At 48.4% G+C, this 24839-nt stretch overlaps 1 long non-coding RNA gene across 1 annotated transcript; it reads left to right on the forward strand.

Annotated features, from left to right (window-relative positions):
* Positions 1–11089: 11089 nt before the first annotated feature.
* On the forward strand, positions 11090–23460 carry LOC137300879 (uncharacterized). The gene is made up of 4 exons (XR_010958174.1): positions 11090–11120; positions 15827–15895; positions 20414–20496; positions 22837–23460. It is a non-coding gene; the product is annotated as an uncharacterized lncRNA (long non-coding RNA).
* The last annotated feature ends 1379 nt before the right edge of the window (positions 23461–24839 follow it).

The raw sequence follows: 24839 nt of genomic DNA on the forward strand, positions 1-24839 counted from the left end.
CAATGGCTCTGTGGTTAGTGCTCCTCTCAACTTTGATCTTTCGAAAGCAGCAAATTCAACAAACTACATGCTGTTCCTCCATCCGCTACATCCTTATTGTGTTGAAGTTAGAACTCATCACAGGGTCTCTCTCCAGACTGTGCTTCAGGCATTTAAAATCAGGTTGGCCATCACCCAATCACTACTTTTTGATTTATCTCATCTTTTCTTTTACTATGAATCCGTGGATTATGGGTTTTGACCCTTTACTTTCTCAATATTATAATAATTAAAAGAAAACATACTAGACAGTCTTTAAAGCTAGTTTTCAACTAATGAAGACCTCGTTTTTCTAATCATGCTTCCACTTCTGAAATAGGACAAGTAAAAGGTTTTAAACTTACGTTATTTAGGAATAAAGATTATTAAAGATAGACTAGGTGGATTATACAAATAAAGGACAAATAGAGGATGAAGATGAAGAAGAATGTGGGAGAAATGGAAATATGGAGAATAGAATTGAAGTGCTTATGTTGAAGTTTTGTTAAAACAGTGTTTTTAGTGTTTTTCGTGTTTATTTTAGTAGTTGAGTGGTTTCGGGTTAAGGTTAAGTAACCCTATTTCTGAATTTTGTATAGTTTTCTTACTATTATATCACAATTACCTCCAGTGTCAGATACCCACTCTGAAAACAGACAAAGCCTCTTTACTTAAACGAAACGAGAAATTCTCTGGACACGTCGGCATTTTAAGGGTTAGTCGTCTGTTGAAGAATCAAATGTTTTTCTTTCAAATCTGGGGTTGGTAATGAATTGTTTACTGAGATTTCAGCATTCTTTGCTAGCAGTTTGACGTATTTTGATGAATCCTTCACAGAAACTCACCAACGATATGACAACACGCACATTGAAATCTTGGTTATGATTCTCTTGTTGGCAGTTGCAAGGAAAGAAATAACTTGCATTTATTTTGCGCCTTTCATGTCCCAGAGCGATTCGCAGCCAATTTTTTTTGAAGTGTTGTCATTATTGGAGGGAAACATGTTCTGTCGACTTACCTTGGCAGTGTTCTTAAGGACTGTCATATTAGTTCTCATCGATGTGAACGATTTTCACATCGTTCACCTGACGAAGGAGGAAGCCTCCGAAAGCTTGTGAATTTAAAATAAAATTGCTGGACTATAACTTGGTGTTGTAAAATTGTTTACAATTATATTAGTTCTGACCTGTGTCCTTCAAGTTGGGTTGCCAACTCTGGTTGGAGGCAATCCAGGAGGTTTCATCACATGACCTCCGGCCTCCAACTGCCCCGCCCCACACTTACACCATTGGTTGCTCGACACGTCCATCCACATGGTGCACTGCCGTCCCACGGCCAATCGGAAAGCGACCGGGCTCTTTGTTACCTGATTGGGTGATTCTGCATTGTTGGTCAAACAGCCTTTTTCCCCCATCTCCAATATTTTTATAACTAATAAACAAAAGTCTGCAAAGAAATGAAAAAACATAGTTTTTTAAATGCCCCTATGATTTCTCTCCTGGGTTGCTTGTAGCAGTGTCCTGGCGATTACTCTATAATTCCTGGAGACTCCAGGACAGTCCAGGAGGGTTGGCAACCCCATCTACAAGTGTTATCTGGTGTCTGCTGCTAGCCTCACCAGCCGTTTTGAGGAGGGCACCCTGTAAATGACAGACCTCCTTTCCTGCACTTCCTGTATCAGCGTCACCAGAGCTGCATCATTGAAGGAAGTAGTTCCCACTTGTAAAGCCTTCGTTTTGCAAAGATCCCAGACCCCTGACCCCTGACCTGCTCTCTTAATCCGTTTAAATGCTGCTCAGCTACTTAATGCTTCACTTGCCAGTACACTGTGCAGTGAGGAGCTTGTGTAATTTATATACATGATTGAATACACATTAATATCAGTCAGCAAGATTGGGGGTTAACAGGCGGGTGAGCATTCTCCCGTAAACCTATAGTGACTCACTGTCAAACACCAATTTGCGACACAATAACGAATTTCAGGCAATCATGGTTCCAATTGAATCCCATGGGATTAAAGGGACAGTGGCAGCGTGGATACAAAATTGGTTAAGGGACAGAAAGCAGAGAGTAGTGGTGAACGGTTGTTTTTCAGACTGGAGGGAAGTATACAGTGGTGTCCCCCAGGGATCGGTATTAAGACCACTGCTTTTTTTGATATATATTAATGACCTGGACTTGGTAGTGTTGTTCAAAATCATTAAGGGTTTTGATAGAGTAAATAAGGAGAAACTGTTTCCAGTGGCAAGTTTGTAGATGACACGAAGCTTGGAAATGTAGAAAACAGTGAGGAGGATCGTAACAGACTTCAGGAGGAGAGAGACAGGCTGGTGAAATGGGCAGGTACACGGCAGATGAAATTTAACACAGAGAAGTGATGCATTTTGATAGGAAGAATGAGGAAAGGCAATATAACCTAAATGATACAACTTTAAAGGGGGTGCAAGAACAGAGTGACCTGGGGGTGTATGTACACAAATCTTTGAAGGTGACATGACAAGTTCAGAAGGTTGTTAAAAAAGCATATGGGATTCTGGGTTTTATAAACAGATGTGGAGATGCCGCTGATGGACTGGGGTTGACAAATGTAAGGAATCTTACAACACCAGGTTATAGTCCAGCAGTTTTATTTGACAATCACAAGCTTTCGGAGGCTTTCTCCTTCGTCAGGTGAAGTGTGGGATTCCATCATGGGATCCCACACTTCACCTGACGAAGGAGAAAGCCTCCGAAAGCTTCTAATTTTCAAATAAAACTGTTGGACTATAACCTGATGTGGAGACTATAACCTGGTGTTGTAAGATTCCTTACATTTATAAACAGAGGCATAGGGCTCGATTTTCGCACCCGTAATCGGGTGCATTCGTGGCGGGGGGGCTGTGAAAATCGGGAATTCCTGGGGCGGGGCTGGAGCCCGGCTCCAACCCGCCCCATTTCCGGGTTCCCCACTGACGCGCTGATATGCGCGCGCAGACCCCTCATGTGGGATTCCCGCCGGCAATTAATTGAACAGGTACTTCAGGTTGTTTACAGACCTGATTGACCTGTTATTTGAGCAGGGATGGGATTTTGCAACTGGCTGGGACTGTTTCCCGTACTGGGGGAAACACTCCCAGTTCAAATGGACGTGTTGCAGCCATCAGCCTGTGGCAGGTGCAAAGGTCCATTTGACAGCTGTGGTGGGGGGAGACCCTCACTCATTGCAGGAGGCCACTCTGTCACTTTAGACAAAGTTTGGCCTCCACCACCCTCCTCCTAACAATAAAATTCACCAACTTGCACACTTACCCCGGTGTCCAGACACATTTACCTACCTTGCAGACCCCCTCAGATGTACATCTTCCGGATGGGGGCCGCCATAGCTGCAGTCATGACCTCCTCGGAGGGCGAACAGCATCACCAGCCTCGCCGGCCACGCCGTCCACCTCTGACACGTGGAGCTCCACCACACAGTGCTGTGACACATCCACCTGCACAGCAGGAGGGAGGGCTACCGCAGAGAGAGATGCGTCGCAGAGGGCACTACCCTCGCCACAGGGTCTACAGACCGAGGCTCAGCTTCCTGGACCTCTCTGAGCAGCAGTGCACACGGAGGCTCAGAGTCACTCGACATGCAGTCGTGGACATCTGCAGCCTCCTTCATGCCGAGCTGCTCCCAGCTGGCCCGAGCACCATCTTCTTACCTGTCGCTGTCAAAGTCACCACTGCCCTCAACAACTTCTCCTCCGCATCCTTCCAGGGTGCCACCGGGGACATCGCCGACGTCTCTCAGTCATCTGCACAAAAGAGCCCTGCAAATACACCTACACCCACTCTGCAGTGACACAATGGGTGGCATCAGGTGTGGGTCTTCATTGTGATCCTCAGGAAAGGGCATTATTGCACAAAACAGACAAGATTCGCAAAGACATGGCAGTAGTGGTGACAATATAATATGTGATGTGAGTTGATCAGAAATTAAATACAAGTAAAAACCATGACAAACCCTCAAACACCCTTGTGCATCCCCTTCATGCTCACGACACGTTTGCCTTACGCTGCCTACTGCACATATGTGATGCATGCCCTGTGGCTGCAGCACAGGTAGTGGCAGGTTGAGTGAGGCTGACCGTGAAAGAGATGCATGAGAGGGTGAGTATGAGATAGAGCCGTGAGATTGTATGAGGATTGGGTTGAGTGGTAGTGGCGGGATGAGTACTGGCGAGGTGAGTAAGTGCAGGTAAGATGAGGATGAGGTTTGAGTGGGTGTGAGGGGTGATGTGACAGAGTAGTGTTGGCTGTGCAGAAGGAGATGTGGGGTGGGGGCGGTGATGTGGCAGACGGAGTGTAGGGGCGTGTAAGTGTACTCACTTTGGCTGACCTACTTAGGTCATTGCAGCGCCTCCTGCACTGTAAGCAGGTGGGTGATATGTTGGTGGTGCAGGTGACATCATCTGCCACCTCGAGCCAGGCCTTCTTGGTGGCAGAGGCAGGCCGCTTCCTCCTGCCCGCCGGGGGGAAGATCTCTGTCCTCCCCCTCCTCCTCACCCCATCCAATAAGAGCTGGAGTGAGGCATCATTAAACTGGGAGCAGCCTTCCCCCTGGGCTACTCCATGCTGTAATTTTTCCTATTTGTTGCAGCATCAGTCAGTGGAGGACTGCCCCTTTAAATAGAGCTCCTCCAGCTGACAGACATTACTGTGCATGTGCAGTCCGCCCGATGCGCAGCTCAGCAGCGGGGAACCCGGAAGAACAGATAAGTGGATCCAATCAGCCTGCGATCACGCGCGGAGCAGACTGTTTTCACCGGGCGCGTTACCCATGCACCCAATAGCCCCCCCGCCGCGAACCCGCCGCCCTGGTAATATCGAGCCCATAGAGTACAAAAGCAAGGAAGTTATGCTAAGCCTTTATAAATCAATGGTTCGATCCCAGCTGGAGTATTGTGTCCAATTCTGGGCACCAATCTTTAGGAAGGATGTCAAGGCCTTGCAGAAGGTGCAGAGGAGATTTACTAGAATGGTGCCAGGGATGAGGGACTTCAGTTATGTGAATAGACTGGAGAAGCTGGGGTTGTTCTCTTTAGAACAGAGAAGGTTAAGGGAAGATTTGATAGAGTTCTTCAAAATCATGAAGGGTTTTGATAGAGTAAATAAGGAGAAACTGTTTCCAGTGGTAATAGTATTGGTAACCAGAGGACATAGATTTAAGGTAATTTGCAAAAGAACCAGAGACGACATGAGGAGAATTGTTTTTACGCAGCGAGTTGTGATGATCTGGAATTCACTGCCTGAAAGGGCGGTGGTAGCAGATTCAATAATAACTTTCAAAAGGGAATTGGATAAATACTTGAAGGGAAAAAATTTGCAGCACTATGGGAGAGAGCAGGGGAGTGGGCACCAGGTTGAAATATTAGAGTAGAAAAAAGATGCACAGAGGAACGGGAGAGACATATAGCACTAGAGTAAAGAATAGATCAGAAATAGGGATCAGGCAGGGGGCAAATGCGAGGCAATCTAAGATAAGTTTGTCAGTTTGGAGTGCATGTGTGTAAGTGCATGTAATGTGGTAAATAAACTTGGTGAGCTGCAGGCACAAGTCGCCACATGGGACTATGATACAGCGGCAATAACAGAGAGCTGGCTCAAAGAAGGGGAGGATTGGGTATTTAATATTCCTGGCTACAAGATATTCAGGAAAGATAGGGAAGGACAGAAAGGAGGCGGGGGTGGCAGTGTTGATCAAATAAACTATTATAGCACTGGAAAGGGATGATGTAGTTGAGGGGTCAAAGACAGAATCTAATTGGATGGAATTAAGGGTCAATAGAGGAGCTATTACGCTACTGGGTGTATACTATAGGCCACCAAATAGTGCGAAGGTGATAAAGGAGAAAATTTGTAGGCAAATTACAGAAAGATGCAAAAACTATAGAGTAGTGATAAATGGGGACTTCAATTATCCTAATATAGACTGGGACAGTAACAGTGTAAAGGGTAAAGAGGGGAAGGAATTCCTGATCAATGTGTTTCTAGCCCAATGAGGAAGGAAGCAGTGCTGGATCTAGTTCTGGGGAATGAAGTGGGGCAAGTCGAGCATGTTTCAGTAGGGAAGCATTTGGGGAACAGTGATCATAATATTATTAGGTTTAGACTAGTTATGGAAAAGGGCAAGGAACAATCAAATGTAAAACTACTTAAATGGAGGAGAGAAAATTTCAATGAGTTCAAAAGGAATCTTGTCCTGGTGGATTGGAATCAAAAATTGACGGACAAAACATAATTGAACAATGAGAGGCCTTCAAGGAGGAGATGATTCGGGTACAGAGTAGACACATTCCCACGATGGGGAAAGGAAGGGCATCCAAAGCTGGAGCTCCCTGGATGACTAAAGATGTAGGGGGTTATATTGGATAACCCCCGAAAATGGGCGCTAGGATCGCGGTGCTTGGCCCGTGCCCAGTCATTACGATGCAGGCAGTGCGTAACATTCGTGCTGCCTGAGGATTTCAGTAATTGCTGTGAGCAGCCAGCGCTACTTGCGCTGTTGATTGGTTGCACGCATCAGCAGGGGGCCCGATATCGGGAGTGGCTAGCACGACTTAAAGGCAGCCTGCACTTCTTAAAGGGGAGGTGCACTGTCGCCGTAGGATGTGCTGGAAGGCCATTGGGAAGCAAATCTGTGCTGGAATATAATGAAACATGGTGATGATGGGAACTCTGGAATTTTTAACTTGGGTCTGAACAGAGATTAGAAATTGCACATGTAAAACATAGGTCTTATCTTTATGTTTAAAAACCGTTGTTTTATTTTAAAATATTGAATAAAGGTTTCTCAAAACTACATCCCACATTCTCCAATCTGCTCCCCAGACCTCACCAATCTGCTGATCTGAATTTGTACCAGGCCTGCGAGAGAGCTTGCACCAAGGTTCTCTGATGATGCACTAGAGACCTTGGTGCAAGAGGTGGACAACAGGAGGGGTATCCTATATCCGCAGGGGGGCAAGAGGCCCTGCAGATATATGCTCCCAAGGCAGTGGGAGGAAGTAGCGGACGAGGTCAATGCCAGGCGCACAGTACCACGAACATGGATGCAGACCAGGAAGAAGTTCAATGATTTGACACGAGTGATCAAGGTGAGTGAGGTCAACTGTCAAGTGGCATCTCTTACCAATTGCACCACTAGCTGCATCCACTGCTCCACACACTACACCTCCCCATCACCCAACTACCAACAAACTCTTTCAATTAGTACGCAACTCTTTCAATCAGATGCTTCCTCTCAGTGTGATGGAATACTCTCCACTTGCCTGGATGAGTGCAGCTCCAACAACACTCAAGAAGCTCGACACGATCCAGGACAAAGCAGCCCGCTTGATTGGCACCCCATCCACCACCCTAAACATTCACTCCCTTCACCACCGACGCACAGTGGCTGCAGTGTGTACCATCCACAGGATGCACTGCAGCAACTCACCAAGGTTTCTTCGACAGCACCTCCCAAACCCGCGACCTCTACCACCTAGAAGGACAAGGGCAGCAGGCACATGGGAACAACACCACCTGCACGTTCCCCTCCAAGTCACACACCATCCCGACTTGGAAATATATCGCCGTTCCTTCATCGTCGCTGGGTCAAAATCCTGGAACTCCCTTCCTAACAGCACTGTGGGAGAACCGTCACCACACGGACTGCAGCGGTTCAAGAAGGCGGCTCACCACCACCTTCTCAAGGGCAATTAGGGATGGGCAATAAATGCCGGCCTCGCCAGCAACGCCCACATCCCATGAACGAATAAAAAAAAACCCTCACACATTACCACTGTTGCAAGCCACACACCCACTACTCACAGGTCACACACACTGGAAGCTATTCAACCATGACAGTCACATCACACAAATATCTTGCTGACACTCACTGACACACATCCCGCTTTCTTGCAGGAGAAGGTGGCGCATAACAGGAGGCAGCAGGTGGCAGTGGCTCCATGGAACATGAACCTGCCGTTCTCTCTCAGGATGACAGCATTCCTGTCCCACCCCTGCCACTCCACCAGTGCCCTTGCTGCTGCCTGTCAGCTATCCAGCCCACTCCCTGTAGAGTATTGAAACTTTAATCAAGAATAGGAAACCTCCAAAAACAGGTACAAATGCGTCAGCAGCCAGAAAAAATAATCCAGGAACTAACCTGTAACTCCTGCATGATCCCTTTAAATAGCATTGGTTGGTGGGGCCTCCATGCCATTTAAGACATGTTCAGCGAGGTTAAGACTGACTGGAGTGTGGAGTTGCAAAATAGCAGTGGTCCCTTTAAATCAGCGTTGCACACTGATTTATGTCATAGTCTCCCTACTCTACATGCTGTCGACCTTCATTAGGTGCGCGCGCGCAAACGCCTTTACCAAAATGGCGTCCTGCGCACGTCACGCCAGAAGTGTGTGCGTGCATCTCGGACCCCATTTTCGGGGCTTAGGCATCCGCGTAACGCCTACAAAACAGGCTCTACGCGGCCCAATTTGACCCCCACAGAGAATAAAATGAAACAGAAAAAGGTTTATGACAAATGTAAGGTTCATAACACAGTAGAGAACCAAGCTTAATTCAGAAAGTACAGAGAAGATCTGAAGAAAGGATTAAGAGGGGCAAAGAGAGAGTAAGGAAATAGATTAGAGGCTAACATAAAAGGGAACCCAAAAGCCTTTTATAAATATAAATAGTGAAAGGGTAGTCAAAGGAAGGGTGGGACCAATTGGGGACAAAAAAGATATCGTCTTGTGGAGGCAGAGGCACTAAATGAATATTTCACATCCATCTTCACTAGAGAAGAGGATGCTGCCATTGTAGCAGTAAAGGAGGAGGTAGTAATGATATTGGACAGGACAAAAATAGATAAAGAAGCAATACTTTAAAAGTTTGCAGTACTCAAAGTAGAAAAGTCACCCGGTCCAGATGGGACGCACCCTCGGTTTCTGAGGGAAGTAAGGGTGGAAATTGTGGAGGGTCTGGTCTCAATCATCCAATCCTCCTTAGATATGGCAGTGGTGCCAGAGAAGTGGAGGAATGCAAATGTTACACCCCTGTACAAGAAAGGGGAGGGGGATAAACCTGGCAATTACAGGCCAGTCAGCCTAACGTCTGTCGTGGGGAAACTTTTAGAAACAATAATCTGGGACAAAGTTAATTGGCACTTGGAAAAGTATGGGTTAATAAATGAAAGTCAGCACGGATATGTTAAAGGAAAATCATGTTTGACTAACTTGGTTTAGTCTTTGATGAAGTAAGAGAGAGGGCTGATGAGGGTAGTGCAGTTGATGTTGTGTATATGGACTTTCAAAAGGCATTTGATAAACTACAAACAAATTGAATTGTTAGCAAAATTAAAGCCCATGGGTTTCAAGGGACAGTGGCAGCGTGGATACAAAATTGGCTAGGGAACAGAAAGCAGAGAGAAGTGGTGAATGGTTGTTTTTCAGATTGGAGGGAAGTTTACAGTGATGTTCCCCAGGGGTCAGTATCAGGACCACTGCTCTTTTTGATAGACATTAACGACCTGGATTTGGGTATAGAGGGTATAATTTCAAAGTTTGCAGAATTCACAAAACTCGGAAATGTAGTAAACAATGTGAAGGATAGTAACAGACTTCAGGAGGACATAGATGGACTGGTGAAATGAGCAGACACATGGCAGATGAAATTTAACGCAGTGAAGTGAGAAGTGATACATTTTAGTAGGAAGAACGAGGAGAGGCAATATAAACTAAATGGTACAATTTTAAAGGGAGTGCAGGAACAGAGAGACCTGGGCATATATCTACACAAATCTTTATCGATGGCAGGACAAGCTGAGAAAGCTGTTAAAAAAACATACGGGATCCTGGGCTTTATTAATAGAGTTGTTGTGTATGAAAGCAAGGAAGTTATGCTAAAATTTTATAAAACATTGGTTAGGCCTCAGCTGAAGTATTGTGTTCATTCCTGGGCACCACAATTTAGGAAGGATGTCAAGGCCTTAGAGGAGATTTACTAGAATGGTGCCAGGGATGAGGGACTTCAGTTACGCGGAGAGATTGGAGAAGCTGGGGTTGTTCTCCTTAGAGCAGAGAAGGTTAAGGGGAGATTTGACAGAAGTATTGAAAATCATGACGTGTTTTGCTAGAGTAAATAAGGAGAAACTGTTGGCAGGAGGGTCAGTAACCAGAGGGCACAGATTTAAGGTAATTGACAAAATAACCAGAGGGAAGATGGGGAGAATTTGGACATGAGGAAATATTTTTTTGCACAGTGAGTTGTTATGATCTGGAATGCGCTGCCTGAAAGGGCGGTGGAAGCAGATTCAATAGTAACTTTCAAAAGGGAATTGGATAAATACTTAAAGGGAGAAAATTTCAGGGCTATGGGGAAAGAGCAGGGGAATGGGAGTAATTGGATAGCTCTTTCAAAAAGCCTGTACAGGCATAATGGGCCGAATGGCCTCCTTATATGATGTATCATACTATGATTCTCTGATTCAATTATTTAACACAAAAGCTTGAACAGATGTGAATATGGACATTTGTTTTTTTGTGAACCAAGGGAATGATTCCTGCCACTCGCTGATCACACATGCACTCCGAGAATCGAACTGGCAGAACTTTAATGTGCAACAAGCTGGAGCTGCTTCAGGGTGAAGTCAGAATGTGTTCCTTTCGAAACACAATGAGAAGCAGACGGCTACAGATCGAGTTAATAGATAATGACAGTAGAGGATCAAACTCACAGGTTGTGGAAACAAATGATGGGATAAAAGCAAACACTGTGAATGGTCTCATTGTGTATGAGATACTGCGAATGCAACTGGGCCGCTGCAAGGTTAGTTTTAAATGCATATTAGCTGAACAATTATAAAATAATGCATTACATTGTGTAAAAAATATCCATTTACAACAGTAAACAGGTCTCAATTTTCAAACGGAGCCGGGAAGGGGGCAGGGGGTCATTTTGAGGTCGGGAAACCCATTAGTACGGGGTTCCCAGACGTCCTTACAATTATTTTTTTTCCGGTTTTCCATCTGACTGACCGGCCTGATTGACTGGCTGGTCTCAGTCGATCGGGAGACCAGCCAGGGAGAGGAGGTCTTCAGGTAAGTCTGCAGGTAGGTCTTTGCTTGTATGGATGGGGGGAGGGCACAGGGGGCATGGGTGGGCAAGGGGCACAGGTGGGCAAGGGGCATGGGTGGGCATAAATTTGGGCATGGGGGTCACGAGTCATGAGGATGGGATCGGGGGTCAGTAACGGGGGGGCGGGATCAGGGGTCATCGCGGAGGTCCGTGGTCATTGAGGGGGAGGGTCGGGGGGTCGGGCGATCGGGATCAGAGGGTCGGGGTCGGAGGATCAAGTTTGGGGTCGGGGCCGGGGTCTGCTATCAGGGGTAAGGGGTCCGCGATGGGGGGGGGGGGTGAGGGCGGTCCAGCTCGGCTTATTGGGCCCGGGGGAAGCACTCCTGCTCCTCCGGGCCTACAAGCCGTGCCTTTCTAGGCACCTACCTGTTAATCTCGGGCCTTCTCGCCTCCTTTCACGTGGTGTAAAATAGAAGGCCTGGGAATCCAGGTCTCCTGGGGCTGATATCGGGAATTTGTAAAAAATGGAGGCCTGAAACCTCCTTGAAAGGATTTAAGGCCTGACCCGCCTCCAGGGAGCGGGTTGCTCCCCCCTCCCTTTGTCCCCCCCTCCTGAAAACCAGAAATGGGCGGGTTGGAGGCAGGTTGGGGGTGGGTCTGAAATTATGGCAATTTTCACCCCCAACCCACCTGTTTTTTACTTTTAAAATCGAGCCCCCGGTATTCAATCCCTTCACATTTTCCTCATACCCCTCTCTCATATCTCACTCCTCTCACTGGGTTATCTGAACCCATCTCTAACAATATTAAGAAAGAACTTGCATTTATATAGCGCCTTTCACGTTCTCAGGACATCCCAAAGCACTTCACACAAATGAAGTACTTTTGAAGTGTTGTCACTGATGTAACATAGGGAAACACAACAGCCAATTTGTGCACAATACGGTCTCCTGCTGTTCTTCGAATAGTGCCATGGGATCTTTTGAATCCACCTGAGACAGCAGACGGGATCTCGGTTTAATGTCTCATCTGAAAGATGCCACCTCCAACAGTTAGCACTCCCTCAGTATTGACCCTCCGACAGTGCAGCACTCTCTCAGTACTGACCCTCGGACAGTACAGCACTCCCTCAGTACTGACCCTCCGACAGTGCAGCACTCTCTCAGTACTGACCCTCTGACAGTACAGCACTCCCTCAGTACTGACCCTCCGACAGTACAGCACTCCCTCAGTACTGACCCTCTGACAGTACAGCACTCCCTCAGTACTGACCCTCCGACAGTGCAGCACTCCCTCAGTACTGAACCTCCGACAGTACAGCACTCCCTCAGTACTGACCCTCTGACAGTACAGCACTCCCTCAGTACTGCACTGGAGAGTCATCCTGGATAATGGGCTCTAGTTTCTGGAGCAGTACTGAACCTCCAACAGTACATAAGAACATAAGAACATAAGAAATTGGAGCAGGAGTAGGCCAATCGGCCCCTCGAGCCTGCTCCGCCATTCAATAAGATCATGGCTGATCTGATCCCAACCACAAATCTAAAGAACACAAGAAGTCGGAGCAGGACCCGGCCACATAGCCCCTGGGCCCTCTCCGCCACCCACAGGGCATTGACCGATCAGCACTCCCTCAGTACAGCACTCTCTCAGTACTGACCCGCCGACAGTACAGCACTCCATCAGTACTGACCCTCGGACAGTGCAGCACTCCCTCAGTACTGACCCTCGGACAGTGCAGCACTCCCTCAGTACTGACCCTCCGACAGTGCAGCACTCCCTCAGTTCTGACCCTAGTACAGTGCAGCACTCCCTCAGTACTGACCCTCGTACAGTGCAGCACTCCCTCAGTACTGACCCTCGGATAGTGCAGCACTCCTTCAGTACTGACCCTCCGAAAGTACAGCACTCCCTCAGTACTGACCCTCGGACAGTGCAGCACTCCCTCAGTACTGACCCTCGGGCAGTGCAACACTCCCTCAGTACTGACCCTCGGACAGTGCAACACTCCCTCAGTACTGACCCTCGGACAGTACAGCACTCCCTCAGTACTGACCCTCTGACAGTACAGCACTCCCTCAGTACTGCACTGGAGAGTCATCCTGGATAATGGGCTCTAGTTTCTGGAGCAGTACTGAACCTCCAACAGTACATAAGAACATAAGAACATAAGAAATTGGAGCAGGAGTAGGCCAATCGGCCCCTCGAGCCTGCTCCGCCATTCAATAAGATCATGGCTGATCTGATCCCAACCACAAATCTAAAGAACACAAGAAGTCGGAGCAGGACCCGGCCACATAGCCCCTGGGCCCTCTCCGCCACCCACAGGGCATTGACCGATCAGCACTCCCTCAGTACAGCACTCTCTCAGTACTGACCCGCCGACAGTACAGCACTCCCTCAGTACTGACCCTCGGACATTGCAGCACTCCCTCAGTACTGACCCTCGGACATTGCAGCACTCCCTCAGTACTGACCCTCGGACATTGCAGCACTCCCTCAGTACTGACCCTCGGACATTGCAGCACTCCCTCAGTACTGACCCTCCGACAGTACAGCACTCCCTCAGTACTGACCCTCCGACAGTACAGCACTCCCTCAGTACTGACCCTCCGACAGTACAGCACTCCCTCAGTACTGACCCTCTGACAGTACAGCACTCCCTCAGTACTGCACTGGAGAGTCATCCTGGATAATGGGCTCTAGTTTCTGGAGCAGGTCTCGAACCCACAACCTTCTGACTCAGTGATACCACTGTGATGAGAGTACTACCACTGAGCCAAGGCAGACACATGACACTCTGGGAAATTGTTAGCATTACCCCTCCTCCAGCCATCTTTATGCCTTTCTAATTGAGTGGGAAATTTTTCCTCAAAATTTAAAAGTAAGTAAAAGTGAGAATGGATTTTAATTACAGGGATATCTTTTTAAACAATCTTTCTGATTGCATTTCCATTTAATCTCTCCCTTGAACCCATCCTGGTTAGCTAACAGGAAACAAAGAGTCGGCATAAATGGGTCATTTTCAGGTTGGCAAGATGTAACGAGTGGAGTGTCACAGGGATCAGTGCTTGGGCCTCAACTATTTACAATCTATATCAATGACTTGGATGAAGGGACCAAATGTATTGTTGCTGAATTTGCTGATAACACAAAGGTTTGTAGGAAAGTAAGTTGTGAAGAGGACATAAGGAGTCTGCAAAGGGATATAGATAGGTTAAATGAGTGGGCAAAAATTTAGCAGATGGAGTATAATGTGGGAAAATGTGAACTTGTCCACTTTGGCAGGAGGAATAGAAAAGCAGTATATTGTTTAAATGGAGAGAGATTGCAGAACTCTGAGGTACAGAGGGATCTGGGTGTCCTGGTACATGAATTACAAAAATTAGTATGCAGGGACAGCAAGTGATTAGGAAGGCAAATGGAATGTTGTCATTTATTGCAAGGGGAATGGAATATAAAAGTAGAGATGTTTTGCTACAGTTGTACAGGGCATTGGTGAGACCACATCTAGAATACTGTGTGCAGTTTTGATCTCCTTATTTAAGAAAGGACATAATTGCTTTAGAGGCAGTTCACTCGACTGATTCCTGGGATGAGGGGGTTATCTTATGAGGAAAGGTTGGACAAGTTGGGCCTGTACACACTGGAGCTTAGAAGAATGAGAGGTGATCTTATTGAAACGTATAAGATCTTGAGGGGACTAGAAGAGGTAGATGCTGAGAGGATGTTTCCCCTTGTGGGAGAGACTAGAACTAGGGAACAGAGTTTAAAAATAAGGGGTCTCCCATTTAAGACGGAGATGAGAAGAATTTTTTTCTCAGAGGGTCGTGAGTCTGTGGAACTCCCTTCCCCAGAGAGCGGTGGAGGCAGGGTCATTGAATATTTTTAAGGCTGAGTTAGATAGATTCCTGATTAACAAGGGAGTCAAAGGTCATAGTAGGTAGACGGGAAAGTAGGGTTGAGGTCACAACCGGATCAGCCATGATCTTATCAAATGGCAGAGCAGGCTCGAGGGGCCGAATGGCCTACTCCTGCTCTTAATTCGTATGTTCGTACAACCTTCTGCCTCCACGGTGGGAGTTATCACTGGGAGAGGGCTGACTGCTGACATCTGGAATATGAACTGAAAAACCACCTTGTATAATGACTAAAATCTGCTTCATGTGTTTCTCCGTGCCTTTCCACGTGTCTCAATGGGCATCAGCCGCCCTCCTGTGCCATGCCCAAGGGACCATTCTTTATCTGTGACCCTGGAGAGTGAGTACAGGGTGGGCTATTCACCTTTGGGAGGGCTTCATATCACAGACCTGGTTCTGTCCTCATTGGCCTATACGCACTCACTCACACAAACACACTCACACTCACACTCACATACAGACACACACACATACACACACACACACACTGACACTCGCATACAGACACACACACACACACACACTCACACACAGACACTCGCATACAGGCACACACACACACTCACACACTGACACTCATACACTGACACTCACATACAGGCACACACACACACACACAGACACACATTCACACCACTCACACACACACTCTCACACACACACAGACAAGCACACACTCGCACACTGACACACACAGGGAGCTGGGAAGAGAGCGGGGGTAGGGTGGGGGGCGTATAGCCTGGAAGTACGGGTTTCCCGGACGTCTTTACGATTTTGACGTAAGGACATCTTTCATTATTTTTCTGTAGGTTTCCCGCCCAACAGGCCAGCCAGGTGGACAGGCTGCCGGTCAATCCGACAGGAGCAGATGCCAGCAGGTAAGCCTTAGGTGGGGGGGTGGGGTTCGTTTATCGGGAGGGGTGGAGTCTGGGTTGGGTTTCATTGGGGGGGTGGTTAGTCACTGGGGGGCGTCATCGGGGTCAGGGGTCGGTCATCAAGTGGAGTCGGGGTCAGGATCATTGGGGGATCAGGGGTCATCGGGGTCAGGGGGTTATCGGGGCGGTCAGAGATCGTGGGGGCTGGGGGGTGTCAGTCGATCGAGTGTGTGGGATCGCGGCAGGTAGGCTTGTTGGTCCTGGAGGAAATAATCCTGCTCCTCTGGGCCCACAAGCAGTGCAATAAAGGCACTTACCTGCTGAGACGGGCCTTCCCGCTTCCTCTTACATGACGTGAATCGGAAGGCCCGGGAATCCGGCCCGCAGGAATTAAAAATAAAAAACCTGTAAAAATGGAGGTCCACGGTCTCCCGAAAAGATTTTACTGACCGACCCGCCTCCTGAGACTGGATTGGTCGCCCGCCCCTTGACCCGCCTCCTGAGACTGGATTGGTCGCCCGCCCCTTGACCCGCCTCCTGAGAGTGGATTGGTCGCCCGCCCCTTGACTCGCCTCCTGAGACTGGATTGGTCGCCCGCCCCTTGACCCGCCTCCTGAGAGTGGATTGGTCGCCCGCCCCTTGACCCGCCTCCTGAGACTGGATTGGTCGCCCGCCCCTTGACCCGCCTCCTGAGACTGGATTGGTCGCCCGCCCCTTGACCCGCCTCCTGAGACTGGATTGGTCGCCCGCCCCTTGACTCGCCTCCTGAGAGTGGATTGGTCGCCCGCCCCTTGGCCCGCCTCCTGAGACTGGATTGGTCGCCCGCCCCTTGACTCGCCTCCTGAGAGTGGATTGGTCGCCCGCCCCTTGACCCGCCTTCTGAGACTGGATTGGTCGCCCGCCCCTTGACCCGCCTCCTGAGAGTGGATTGGTCGCCCGCCCCTTGACCCGCCTCCTGAGAGTGGATTGGTCGCCCGCCCCTTGACCCGCCTCCTGAGACTGGATTGGTCGCCCGCCCCTTGACCCGCCTCCTGAGAGTGGATTGGTCGCCCGCCCCTTGACCCGCCTCCTGAGACTGGATTGGTCGCCCGCCCCTTGACCCGCCTCCTGAGACTGGATTGGTCGCCCGCCCCTTGACCCGCCTCCTGAGACTGGATTGGTCGCCCGCCCCTTGACCCGCCTCCGTTAAAACCGGAAGTGGGCGGGTTGGAGGTGGGTTTTGGTTTTTACAATTTTTACCTTCCCATCAGCCCCCAGGCAACCCGTTTGTGGCGTTAAAATTTACCACACACTCACACTCGCTCTCACACACAGACACACTCACATACTCACACACTCACTTTCACACTCACATGCACATGCACTCACTCACACTCGCTCTCACACACAGGCACACGGTAGAAACTAGATCTCGTTGTGCCCGTTATACACCATAAAATGGATATAACGAGGTCTAGTTTCGGGGAGCGAAGTCCTGCGTCCCAAGGACGCCTGGAAGTCATCCAGCCTGAGATTGGGTCAGGTCCTTTTTTTGGGCGTTTATAAATGAGGGGCCTAACGCCGACTCTAGACCCCATCAGGAAACTGCTGACCTGAGGCGTGGGGCAGGCTCTGGGCCTCCACTCAGCTTTCGTGGGTGCTCCTAGAAACCGGCCTCAGGCAAAGACAAGTGCTCCTCCCAGCCCCACACGGCTCCTAAGGGCAGCTACCGGCTGCGATCGCCCTCCTCCCACTCTCCGTCTCTCCCCTCCTCCTCGGGATTTCTCGAGGCCTTCCTGAGGGCTGCTGCCAGTGAGGCAAGCCACCTGAAATTCATCCCTGGACAAGTGTGAGCTGCCTGTGGAGGTCCAACCGGCATTGGCAGCTCACTCAGATTATTTAGATAAGGCCTGAGGCCCAATATCAGGCCAGTCTCAGGCCTCCCGGTTCGGGCGTGAGTTGAGGCCGTATCGCCCCCCCTTCTGCCCAAAACGGGGCGCCAAAAAATCTCTACCCCACAGGGTTCAACAGGCAATCAAGGGGGAGAATCTTGGCTGATGCTTGTTCCTACCCTAGAGGCACGAAATCCTACTCTAGGCCCCAGCTGAGATTGGCTAAGTCAGCACAAACTGGGAATGAACCCTCTGAACCCTCTGATCTGTATTGCATTTAGTCAACAAAAACAACCACTTGCATTTATATAGGGCCTTTAACGTAGCAAAACGCCCCAAAGTGCTTCACAGGAGTGATTATCAAATAAAATTTGACACCGAGCCACTTAAGGAGATATTAGGACAGGTGATCAAAAGCTTGGTCACCACGATGGACGTCTCGGCACTCTACACCAGTATCCCCCACGATGACGGCATCGCTGCGACAGCATCAATACTCAGCACCAACAACAGCCAATCTCCAGATGCCATCCTACAACTCATCCGCTTTATCCTGGATCACAATGTCTTCACCTTCAATAACCAGTTCTTTACCCAAACACACGGAACAGCCATGGGGACCAAATTCGCACCCCAATACACCAACATTTTCATGCACAAGTTCGAGCAGGACTTCTTCACTGCACAGGACCTCCAACCAACACTATACACCAGATACATCGACGACATTTTCTTTCTATGGACCCACGGTGAGGAATCACTAAAGAGACTACACGATAACATCAACAAGTTCCATCCCACCATCAAACTCACCATGGACTACTCCTCAGAATCAGTTTCTTTCTTGGACACACGAATCTCCATCAAAGACGGGCACCTCAGCACCTCACTCTACCGCAAGCCCACGGACAACCTCACGATGCTCCACTTTTCCAGCTTCCACCCTAACCACGTCAAAGAGGCCATCCCCTATGGACAGGCCCTGCGAATACACAGGGTCTGCTCAGATGAGGAGGAACGCGATGGACACCTACAGACGCTGAAAGACGCCCTAGTAAGAACGGGATACGATGCTCGACTCATCGATCGACAGTTCCGACGGGCCACAGCGAAAAATCGCGTAGACCTCCTCAGAAGACTAACACGGGACGCAACCAACAGAGTACCCTTCGTCGTCCAGTACTTCCCCGGAGCGGAGAAACTACGCCATGTTCTCCGCAGCCTTCAACATGTCACCAATGATGACGAACACCTCGCTATGGCCATCCCCACACCTCCACTACTCGCCTTTAAACAGCCACCCAACCTCAAACAAACCATCGTTCGCAGCAAATTACCCAGCCTTCAGGAGAACAGCGTCCACGACACCACACAACCCTGCCACGGTAACCTCTGCAAGACATGCCAGATCATCGACACAGATACCACCATCACACGAGAGGACACCACCCACCAGGTGCACGGTTCATACTCCTGTGACTCGGCCAACGTTGTCTACCTCATACGTTGCAGGAAAGGTTGCCCCAGAGCATGGTATATTGGCGAGACCATGCAGACGCTGCGACAACGGATGAACGGACACCACGCAACAATCGCCAAACAGGAGGGTTCTCTCCCTGTCGGGGAACACTTCAGCAGTCAAGGACATTCAGCCACCGACCTTCGGGTAAGCATACTCCAAGGCGGCCTTCGAGACACACGACAACGCAAAATCGTCGAGCAGAAATTGATAGCCAAGTTCCGCACCCATGAGGACGGCCTCAACCGGGATCTTGGGTTCATGTCACACTATACGTAACCCCACCAGCGAACAAATGTTATCTGTTTTTAATATAACGGGTCATTGACTGTCTTCCTTCTCTCTCTCTCTCCTTTTGTTTTTAGGGGTTTGTACATTCGGTGGCCTTTTTAGGTGACACCTTTCTGTCTGCTCACTGTGATTGCCTTGGCAACGGGCAGTAATCACCAGGCATTGTTCTGTGATTTTAAAATGCGAAGGATTCGAAAATGTTATTTCCATACCGTTCACCTGAGGAAGGAGGAAGCCTCTGAAAGCTTGTGGGATTAAAAATAAAATTGTTGGACTATAACTTGGTGTTGTAAAATTGTTTACAATTGGTCAAAGAGGTAGATTTTAAGGAGTGTCTTAGAGGAGAGAGGGGTAGAGAGACAGAGAGGTTTAGGGAGGGAATTCCAGAGCGTAGGGCCTAGGCAGCTGAAGGCACGGCCGCCAATGGTGGAGCGATTAAAATCGGGGATGTGCAAGAGGCCAGAATTGGAGGAGCGCAGAGATCTTGGAGGGTTGTAGGGCTGGAGGAGGTTCCAGAGATAGGGAGGGGTGAGGCCATGGAGGGATTTGAAAACAAGGATGAGAATTTTAAAATTAAGGTGAGCCAAAGGTAGGTCAGTGAGCACAGGAGTGAGCAACGGGGGAAACCCATCATATCATTTAAAAGAAAAACTTAGCACAAGATGTCGGGCCTCCATATATGGGCTCCTGTCAGTGCGTGCTCCTGAGATTCAGATGTGGGAGCCCAAATTCCATTGTTGATTCTTGCTCTTCAGCACTTCCAATAAGCCAGTGACACTGCCGAGATTTAGGAATCAGCAACGCTTTTTGTTAATTACTTTTTTTCTACTTTACAACCAGATGAAAAGGAGCTGCATCCCAAATAGTTTCTGTCGAGAAAAGATTTGAAGGGCACCCAATGTGATGTTGAAGGCCTGATCGAGGTAGTTGGCTGCAGTCATGTTAATTTGTCGCTACAAATTCAATTTTGAAGTCTGCCAGCATCAATATGGGAATGATACACCCGGGATATTCAGGAATAAACAAAACTCATTACATCAATTGGTTTTGTGTGTGTTGAATTCTCACCCTGTGAAAGAGCTAAATCAGGACATTGTTTCCCCTGAGGTCTCCTGGTTTTATTTGCCACGAAAGCGATGTGAGTGGGTCCATTAAAGATGTGGACTCCACTTCATTGCCGCATTTCATCTCTGCTGCCCTTTAATACCAACAAATAAGCGAAGGTTGTTATTCCAGGCTGCACTGGGAGCCGGTCCCCGGTGAGGTCTGGGAGAACTGAGTGAGAGTTGGTATTCGAGGTGGAAGAGTGAGCAGGCAATGTAAAATATACTCGGGACAGGCGAGATAAAATATACTCGGGACAGGCGAGGTAAAATATACTCGGGACAGGCGAGGTAAAATATACTCAGGACAGGCGAGGTAAAATATACTCGGGACAGGGAAGTGAGATGGGGAACACTCAGGGGGAGGGGGGGAATGAGTGAGTGGGTGAGATACACTCGAGGGGGGAATGAGTGAGTGAGTGAGAGATACACTCGAGGGGGGATGAGTGAGTGGGTGAGATACACTCGGGGGGGGATGAGTGAGTGGCTGAGATGCACCCGAGGGGGGAATGAGTGAGTGCGTGAGATACACTCGAGGGGGGATGAGTGAGTGAGTGAGATACACTCGAGGAGGGAATGAGTGAGTGGGTGGGAAGGGTTTGGGGCTGATGAGCCAGGAGGCACTCGGGCAGGCTGAATAAATGCCGGGTGAGCGGTCTGAAAAGCTCTCCAGGTGTGTGGGAGATTTTTGCAGCCCCAGTTTCCAGACCTGACCCAAATCGTCCTTGAAGGCCTCGAGCCTCCTGGAGCTGGACCACCCGAGTCCCCTCTCACATGCTTTAGTTTCCTCAACAGTTTGAAGAGTGTGCAGCTGCATTGTTGGTTTGATCAGTGGACTTGTGAAGGTTAAAATGGAAACATATTTAATTGCTGATAGGGTTCAGTAAGAATACAGAGGAGGTCAAAGGTTGCAAACACCTAAACCGGGCTGCACTGCCGGAGTAATACCCAATGCGCAGCCCTTGTAAGGGGAGTAACTTGGCAGGGTCTGTCTTTGGAACAATAAATACAGGACTATTTTTGTAAAACATAACTTATGGGGGTAAACATGTTGCAATGGTGGTGAAGACAGAGGGGATTTGATTGAGCATGTCAATCTGGGGAGGGTGCAGTATAGAGAGGATACTGGGATGGTTTTAACTGAAAGTCCTTGACATGACAGTGGGCCCGGCCATGTGTCAGTCTTGAACATTCCTCCTCCCCTTCTTCATTCTCCGCTTCTTCATCCTCTCTTTCTTCATCTTCTCTTTCTTCCTCCTCCCCTTCTTCCTCCATCCCTCCTACCCCCTGTCCAGCCAATGTTGCAGGCCTTTCCTTCGGGCTGTGTGGGTTCTCCCCTCTTTGATCAGTCCAGATATCAGAAGCACTGCTTTAGTGCATTATATGTAGCACTGCCTCAAAACCTTCTGAAACTTTGCTTGCCGCAGAATCGAGGGTTCAGGACTGAGTGCACTGAGTGCTACTTGCTCAATTGCTCAGGCCTTGTACACTGTTGGAAAGGGCCTTCTACCTGAAGGAGACATCAGGGAAAGTGTCCTTTATATTCAGCATATCACCCTCCTTCATTACAACACTGACCACACTTCAAAAAGTAATTAATTGGCTGTAAAGCGCTTTGGGACGCCCTGCAGTTGTGAAAGGCAATATATAAATGCAAGTCTTTCTTTTTGTTGGCTTCCAGTTCTTTGTTTCCCAGCTCTGGCTAACCTGGCACATGCTGTATTTTGTCTTTTATACTACACCTTCTCTCTGTGCTTTGGACCTTAGGCTATTGAATCAATTTGTGGAACAATGTTTACATTTTCTACTCCTGCTTTGATCTAAAATAACTTGACCTCTCTAAAACCTTCAAACTTCCCATTCTTAAACTTTTCAAAACTTTTCATAAGCCTCCTAATTCCCTTCTAAAACCCGCTAAACTCCTTTGAAATCCTCGTGAGTGAGTGACTGAAGTCCGACTGCACGTAACTTAAACTAACGCAGAGAATCTGACTCCAGGTGACCTGTTCAATCAAAATGACTGACTCAGGTCTGTGGGATCTCTTGAAATATTTCATTCAACTAACCAGAAATGTTTTAGAGAGTATAATTGCTTGATTTTAATTAGTTTTACAAAAACCTAATTTCCAATTATTTTTGTTCCTCCCTCTTTTTCCCTAGTGTGTAAATCACCAGGAAGGAATGTGATGATGCGAACACCCTCTCAAGGCCTCATTAGTAACATATCAACGCAAGGACCATGCAACATAAATCTACCTCTGCTCTTTCAATATTGACAGGTCCAAGCTCCTCCAGGCACAAGTGGCCAACAATCGCGAGACCAAAGTATATGCAAGTGTAGAAAAAAATTAACGCTTTAATCTCAGCACCTCTTACAGTGTGACAACATTGGGGGAGTACGTGGAAGCAATGGGATGGGTGGCCAGAGACCGCCAGCACTGGGGGAAGAGACAGCACCTTTTCATTCATCATCTTACACTCCCACATGGGCAGGGGGAGGGCAAGGGACAGACCTCTGACATAGAAACATAGAAAATAGGAGCAGGTGTAGGCCATTCGGCCTTTCGAGCCTGCTCCGCCATTCAATATGATCATGGCTGATCCTCTATCTCAATACCATATTCCCGCTCTCTCCCCATACCCCTTGATGCCTTTTGTGTCTAGAAATCTATCTAGCTCCTTCTTAAATATATTCAGTGACTTGGCCTCCACAGCCTTCTGTGGTAGAGAATTCCACAGGTTCACCACCCTCTGAGTGAAGAAATTACTCCTCATCTCGGTCCTAAATGTCCTACCCCGTATCCTGAGACTGTGACCCCTTGTTCTGGACCCCCCAGCCAGGGGAAACATCCTCCCTGCATCCAGTCTAGCCCTGTCAGAATTTTATATGTTTCAATGAGATCCCCTCTCATTCTTCTAAACTCGAGTGAATAGAGGCCGAGTGGACCCAATCTCTCCTCATACTACAGTCCTGCCATCCCAGGAATCAGCCTGGTGAACCTTCGCTGCACTCCCTCTATGGCAAGTATATCCTTTCTTAGGTAAGGAGCCCAAAACTGCGCACAATACTCCAGGTGTGGTTTCACCAAGGCCCTGTATAACTGCAGTGAGACATCCCTGCTCCTGTACTCAAACCATCTTGCAATGAAGGCCAACATACCATTTGCCGACTGGCCGCAAGAAGAGGGAAGTCCTGGACCTGCTGGTGGCTGGAAGGTGATAAGAGAGCAGGGCCAGGCAGTGACTGGGAGCTGGGAATCTGGAGTGGGGGGGGGGGGTAAAGACACTTTTTGGGTAATGAGTGAGTGTGGGTGAGGAATAACAATGCAGAGGCAAAATGTAGTATTAGCTGAGCTCGAGGATGCCACTAAAACCAGTACTGGGGGCATGATGTAGCCCGTATACAGGGACAGTGTAAAAAAACATCAAGGGTAAGGTTACCGATGCTCCAGGATTGTCCTGGAGTCTCCAGGAATTAAAGATTAATCCCCTGAACACTGCTGTGAACAACCCGGGAGAAAAGTAATAGGAACATTAAAAAAATATTTTTTTTTCATCTTCTTTGAACACCTTTGTTTGTTGGTTATATAAATATTGGAGATGGGAAAATTGCTGTTTGACTAGGCGAGGCGGTTAGAGCATGAGGTCATGTGATGAAACCTCCAGGAAAACGTCCAACCAGAGTTGGCGACTCTAATCATGGGCCTCGTTGGCTCAATGGCAATGAAGATTGTGGGTGGAGGCCGAGATCTCCTGACAGAATGGGAATGCAGTCCCAGATTAAATATCTCAGCTACTGAAATGGAGGAAAGACCAACTCGAGGCTCCACAAGAGCACAGCTGTCTGGGTGAGATTGTTGGAGGCATCGTATTGATCAGGGGTGGTTGAGAAAAAAGACTTGCATTTATATAGCGCCTCTCATGACCAAAGGATGGCCCAAAGTGCTTTACAGCCAATGAAGTACTTTTGAAGCATAGTCACTATTGTAATGTAGGAAACGCAGCAACAAATTTGTGTACAGCCAGATCTCACAAACAGCAATGTGACAATGACCAGATAATCTGTTTTAGTGATGTTGGTTGAGGGGTGAATATTGGCCAGGACCACTGGGGCAAGCTCCCCTGCTCTTCTTTGAAATAGTGCCATGGGATCTTCTACATCC

The sequence above is a fragment of the Heptranchias perlo genome, chromosome 32, assembly GCF_035084215.1.
Source record: "Heptranchias perlo isolate sHepPer1 chromosome 32, sHepPer1.hap1, whole genome shotgun sequence".
Lineage (NCBI taxonomy): Eukaryota > Metazoa > Chordata > Chondrichthyes > Hexanchiformes > Hexanchidae > Heptranchias > Heptranchias perlo.